Source organism: Pelobates fuscus, chromosome 11 (assembly GCF_036172605.1).
Source record: "Pelobates fuscus isolate aPelFus1 chromosome 11, aPelFus1.pri, whole genome shotgun sequence".
NCBI classification, from domain to species: Eukaryota; Metazoa; Chordata; class Amphibia; order Anura; family Pelobatidae; genus Pelobates; species Pelobates fuscus.
Genome location: NC_086327.1, coordinates 130,996,906 through 131,002,575, shown reverse-complemented (window position 1 = coordinate 131,002,575; position 5,670 = coordinate 130,996,906). Strand labels below are relative to the sequence as shown.

The 5,670-nt window shown below is 46.8% G+C and overlaps 1 protein-coding gene across 1 annotated transcript in view; it reads left to right on the top strand.

The window, feature by feature from the left end:
• The window catches only part of LOC134578052 (uncharacterized), a 96,389-nt gene that overhangs the window by 37,586 nt on the left and 53,133 nt on the right, over positions 1-5,670 (top strand). The gene's annotated exons all lie outside the window — the stretch shown is intronic.

The following is a 5,670-nucleotide window of genomic DNA, read 5'->3' as shown; positions in this document are numbered from 1 at the left end:
GGATTTCCAGATCTCTTACTAAACCCACAAGAGTTGGGGGGGGAAACGGAGGGGGTTTACTATCCGGTGACTTAGTAATAAACTGTTATGTGTGATTAGTTTGTCCTAAATCTGCCAGTTAGAGATATAATCTGCCAGGGGGAGTTATATTCTGCCAGGGGGAGTTATATTCTGCCAGAGGGAGTTATATTCTGCCAGAGGGAGTTATATTCTGCCAGGGAGGGTTATATTCTGCCAGAGAGGGTTATATTCTGCCAGGGGGAGTTATATTCTGCAAGAGGGAGTTATATTCTGCCAGGGAGGGTTATATTCTGCCAGTGAGGGTTATATTGTGCTGGGGGAGTTATATTCTGCCAGTGAGAGTTATATTCTGCCAGGGGAGTTATTTTCTGCCAGGAGGAGTTATATTCTGCCAGAGGGAGTTATATTCTGCCAGAGGGAGTTATATTCTGCCAGAGGGAGTTATATTCTGCAAGGGGGAGTTATATTCTGCAAGGGGGAGTTATATTCTGCCAGGGGGAGTTATATTCTGCCAGGGGGAGTTACATTCTGCCAGGGGGAGTTACATTCTGCCAGGGGGGTTTATATTCTGCCAGGGGAGTTATATTCTGCCAGGGAGAGTTATATTCTGCTGGTGGAGTTATATTCTGCCAGTGAGGGTTATATTGTGCCAGGGGGGGTTATATTCTGCCAGGGGAGTTGTTTTCTGCCAGGAGGAGTTATATTCTGCCAGAGGGAGTTATATTCTGCCAGTGAGAGTTATATTCTGCCAGGGGGGGTTATATTCTGCCAGGGGAGATATTTTCTGCCAGGAGGAGTTATATTCTGCCAGAGGGAGTTATATTCTGCCAGAGGGAGTTATATTCTGCCAGGGGGAGTTATATTCTGCCAGGGGGAGTTACATTCTGCCAGGGGGAGTTACATTCTGCCAGGGGGAGTTACATTCGCCAGGGGGGGTTATATTCTGCCAGGGGAGTTATATTCTGCCAGGGAGAGTTATATTCTGCCGGGGGAGTTATATTCTGCCAGAGGGAGTTATATTCTGCCGGGGGAGTTATATTCTGCCAGGGGGAGTTATATTCTGCATGGGGGAGTTATATTCTGCATGGGGGAGTTATATTCTGCCAGGGGGAGTTATATTCTGCCAGGGAGAGTTATTTTCTGCCAGGGAGAGTTATTTTCTGCCAGGGAGAGTTATATTCTGCCAGGGGGAGTTATATTCTGCCAGGGAGAGTTATATTCTGCCAGGGAGAGTTATTTTCTGCCAGGGAGAGTTATATTCTGCCAGGGGGAGTTATATTCTGCCAGGGGGAGTTATATTCTGCCAGGGGGAGTTATATTCTGCCAGGGAGAGTTATTTTCTGCCAGGGGGAGTTATATTCTGCCAGGGGGAGTTATATTCTGCAAGCGAGGGTTATATTCTGCCAGTGAGAGTTATATTCTGCCAGGGAGGGATATATTCTGCCAGGGGGAGTTATATTCTGCCAGGGGGAGTTATATTCTGCAAGCGAGGGTTATATTCTGCCAGTGAGAGTTAATATCTGCCAGGGAGGGTTATATTCTGCCAGGGGGAAGTATTTTCTGCCAGGGGGAGTTATATTCTGCCAGGGAGAGTTATATTCTGCCAGGGAGAGTTATATTCTGCCAGGGGGAGTTATATTCTGCCAGGGAGAGTTATATTCTGCTGGTGGAGTTATATTCTGCCAGGGGGAGTTATATTCTGCCAGGGAGAGTTATTTTCTGCCAGGGGGAGTTATATTCTGCCAGGGGGAGTTATATTCTGCCAGGGGGAGTTATATTCTGCCAGGGGGAGTTATATTCTGCTAGGGAGGGTTATATTCTGCTGGTGGAGTTATATTCTGCCAGGGGGAGTTATATTCTGCCAGGGAGAGTTATATTCTGCCAGGGAGAGTTATATTCTGCCAGGGAGAGTTATATTCTGCCAGGGAGAGTTATATTCTGCCAGGGGGAGTTATATTCTGCCAGGGAGAGTTATATTCTGCCAGGGAGAGTTATATTCTGCCGGGGGAGTTATATTCTGCCGGGGGAGTTATATTCTGCCAGGGGGAGTTATATTCTGCCAGGGAGAGTTATATTCTGCCAGGGAGAGTTATATTCTGCCGGGGGAGTTATATTCTGCCGGGGGAGTTATATTCTGCAAGAGGGAGTTATATTCTGCCAGGGAGGGTTATATTCTGCCAGTGAGGGTTATATTGTGCTGGGGGAGTTATATTCTGCCAGTGAGAGTTATATTCTGCCAGGGGGGGTTATATTCTGCCAGGGGAGTTATTTTCTGCCAGGAGGAGTTATATTCTGCCAGAGGGAGTTATATTCTGCCAGAGGGAGTTATATTCTGCCAGAGGGAGTTATATTCTGCCAGAGGGAGTTATATTCTGCCAGGGGGAGTTATATTCTGCCAGGGGGAGTTATATTCTGCCAGGGGGAGTTATATTCTGCCAGGGGGAGTTACATTCTGCCAGGGGGGGTTATATTCTGCCAGGGAGAGTTATATTCTGCTGGTGGAGTTATATTCTGCCAGTGAGGGTTATATTGTGCCAGGAGGGGGTTATATTCTGCCAGGGGAGTTATTTTCTGCCAGGAGGAGTTATATTCTGCCAGAGGGAGTTATATTCTGCCAGTGAGAGTTATATTCTGCCAGGGGGGGTTATATTCTGCCAGGGGAGTTATTTTCTGCCAGAGGGAGTTATATTCTGCCAGAGGGAGTTATATTCTGCCAGAGGGAGTTATATTCTGCCAGGGGGAGTTACATTCTGCCAGGGGGAGTTACATTCTGCCAGGGGGAGTTACATTCTGCCAGGGGGAGTTACATTCTGCCAGGGGGGTTATATTCTGCCAGGGAGAGTTATATTCTGCCGGGGGAGTTATATTCTGCCAGAGGGAGTTATATTCTGCCGGGGGAGTTATATTCTGCCAGGGGGAGTTATATTCTGCCAGGGGGAGTTATATTCTGCCAGGGGGAGTTATATTCTGCCAGGGGGAGTTATATTCTGCCAGGGAGAGTTATTTTCTGCCAGGGAGAGTTATTTTCTGCCAGGGAGAGTTATTTTCTGCCAGGGAGAGTTATATTCTGCCAGGGGGAGTTATATTCTGCCAGGGAGAGTTATATTCTGCCAGGGAGAGTTATTTTCTGCCAGGGGTAGTTATATTCTGCCAGGGGGAGTTATATTCTGCCAGGGGGAGTTATATTCTGCCAGGGAGAGTTATATTCTGCCAGGGGGAGTTATTTTCTGCCAGGGATAGTTATATTCTGCCAGGGGGAGTTATATTCTGCCAGGGGGAGTTATATTCTGCCAGGGAGAGTTATATTCTGCCAGGGGGAGTTATATTCTGCCAGGGGGAGTTATATTCTGCCAGGGAGAGTTATATTCTGCCAGGGAGAGTTATATTCTGCCAGGGGGAGTTATATTCTGCCAGGGGGAGTTATATTCTGCCAGGGGGAGTTATATTCTGCCAGGGGGAGTTATATTCTGCCAGGGGGAGTTATATTCTGCCAGGGGGAGTTATATTCTGCCAGGGAGAGTTATATTCTGCCAGGGGGAGTTATATTCTGCCAGGGGGAGTTATATTCTGCCAGGGGGAGTTATATTCTGCCAGGGAGAGTTATTTTCTGCCAGGGGGAGTTATATTCTGCCAGGGGGAGTTATATTCTGCAAGCGAGGGTTATATTCTGCCAGTGAGAGTTATATTCTGCCAGGGAGGGATATATTCTGCCAGGGGGAGTTATATTCTGCAAGCGAGGGTTATATTCTGCCAGTGAGAGTTATATTCTGCCAGGGATGGTTATATTCTGCCAGGGGGAGTTATATTCTGCCAGGGAGAGTTATATTCTGCCAGGGGGAGTTATATTCTGCCAGGGGGAGTTATATTCTGCCAGGGAGAGTTATATTCTGCTGGTGGAGTTATATTCTGCCAGGGGGAGTTATATTCTGCCAGGGAGAGTTATTTTCTGCCAGGGGGAGTTATATTCTGCCAGGGGGAGTTATATTCTGCCAGGGGGAGTTATATTCTGCCAGGGGGAGTTATATTCTGCTAGGGAGGGTTATATTCTGCTGGTGGAGTTATATTCTGCCAGGGAGAGTTATATTCTGCCAGGGAGAGTTATATTCTGCCAGGGAGAGTTATATTCTGCCAGGGAGAGTTATATTCTGCCAGGGGGAGTTATATTCTGCCAGGGAGAGTTATATTCTGCCAGGGAGAGTTATATTCTGCCAGGGAGAGTTATATTCTGCCAGGGGGAGTTATATTCTGCCGGGGGAGTTATATTCTGCCGGGGGAGTTATATTCTGCCGGGGGAGTTATATTCTGCCGGCGAGAGTTATATTCTGCCAGGGGGAGTTATATTCTGCCAGGGGGAGTTATATTCTGCCAGGGAGGGTTATATTCTGCCAGGGGGAGTTATATTCTGCCAGGTGGAGTTATATTCTGCTGGTGGAGTTATATTCTGCCAGGGGGAGTTATATTCTGCCAGGGGGAGTTATATTCTGCCAGGGAGGGTTATATTCTGCCAGGGGGAGTTATATTCTGCTGGTGGAGTTATATCTGCCAGGGGGAGTTATATTCTGCCAGTGAGAGTTATATTCTGCCAGGGGGAGTTATATTCTGCCGGGGGAGTTATATTCTGCCGGGGGAGTTATATTCTGCCAGAGGGAGTTATATTCTGCCAGGGGGAGTTATATTCTGCCAGGGGGAGTTATATTCTGCCAGTGAGAGTTATATTCTGCCAGGGGGAGTTATATTCTGCCAGTGAGAGTTATATTCTGCCAGGGGGAGTTATATTCTGCCAGGGGGAGTTATATTCTGCCAGGGAGAGTTATATTCTGCCAGGGAGAGTTATATTCTGCCAGGGGGAGTTATATTCTGCCAGGGGGAGTTATATTCTGCCAGGGGGATTTATATTCTGCCAGGGGGAGTTATATTCTGCCAGGGGGAGTTATATTCTGCCAGGGGGAGTTATATTCTGCCAGGGAGAGTTATATTCTGCCAGGGGGAGTTATATTCTGCCAGGGGGAGTTATATTCTGCCAGGGGGAGTTATATTCTGCCAGGGAGAGTTATTTTCTGCCAGGGGGAGTTATATTCTGCCAGGGGGAGTTATATTCTGCCGAGGGAGTTATATTCTGCCAGGGGGAGTTATATTCTGCCAGGGAGAGTTATATTCTGCCAGGGGGAGTTATTTTCTGCCAGGGGGAGTTATATTCTGCCAGGGGGAGTTATATTCTGCCAGGGGGAGTTATATTCTGCCAGGGGGAGTTATATTCTGCTTTGAAAGTCGTAGGTAAAGGATACATAAGAGACTCAGTATTGCTGGGAAATGGGTATGAGGGTATCATTATCCACATAAATTATTGGGGCGATTTGAGCATTTCCCCCAAAATTAATTCTCAATTTAAATATATTATATAGCACACCCGCTTAGTATGTGCAAAAAAGTAATCTGAGACAGGGTTCAGTAGATATGTCCCTCAGTGCAAACTGCTGGATTCTACTGCAAACAGAGTCAATTACAAACTCAAGATGGAAAATCCAAGAAATATATTAGAACATTTTATATCACACATCTTACACGCAAGATACGATTGGCATGGAAAGCAAGTGACAATACTACAAATAATAATAATAATAAATGTGTAGAGGTTTAGAAAAATCCCCC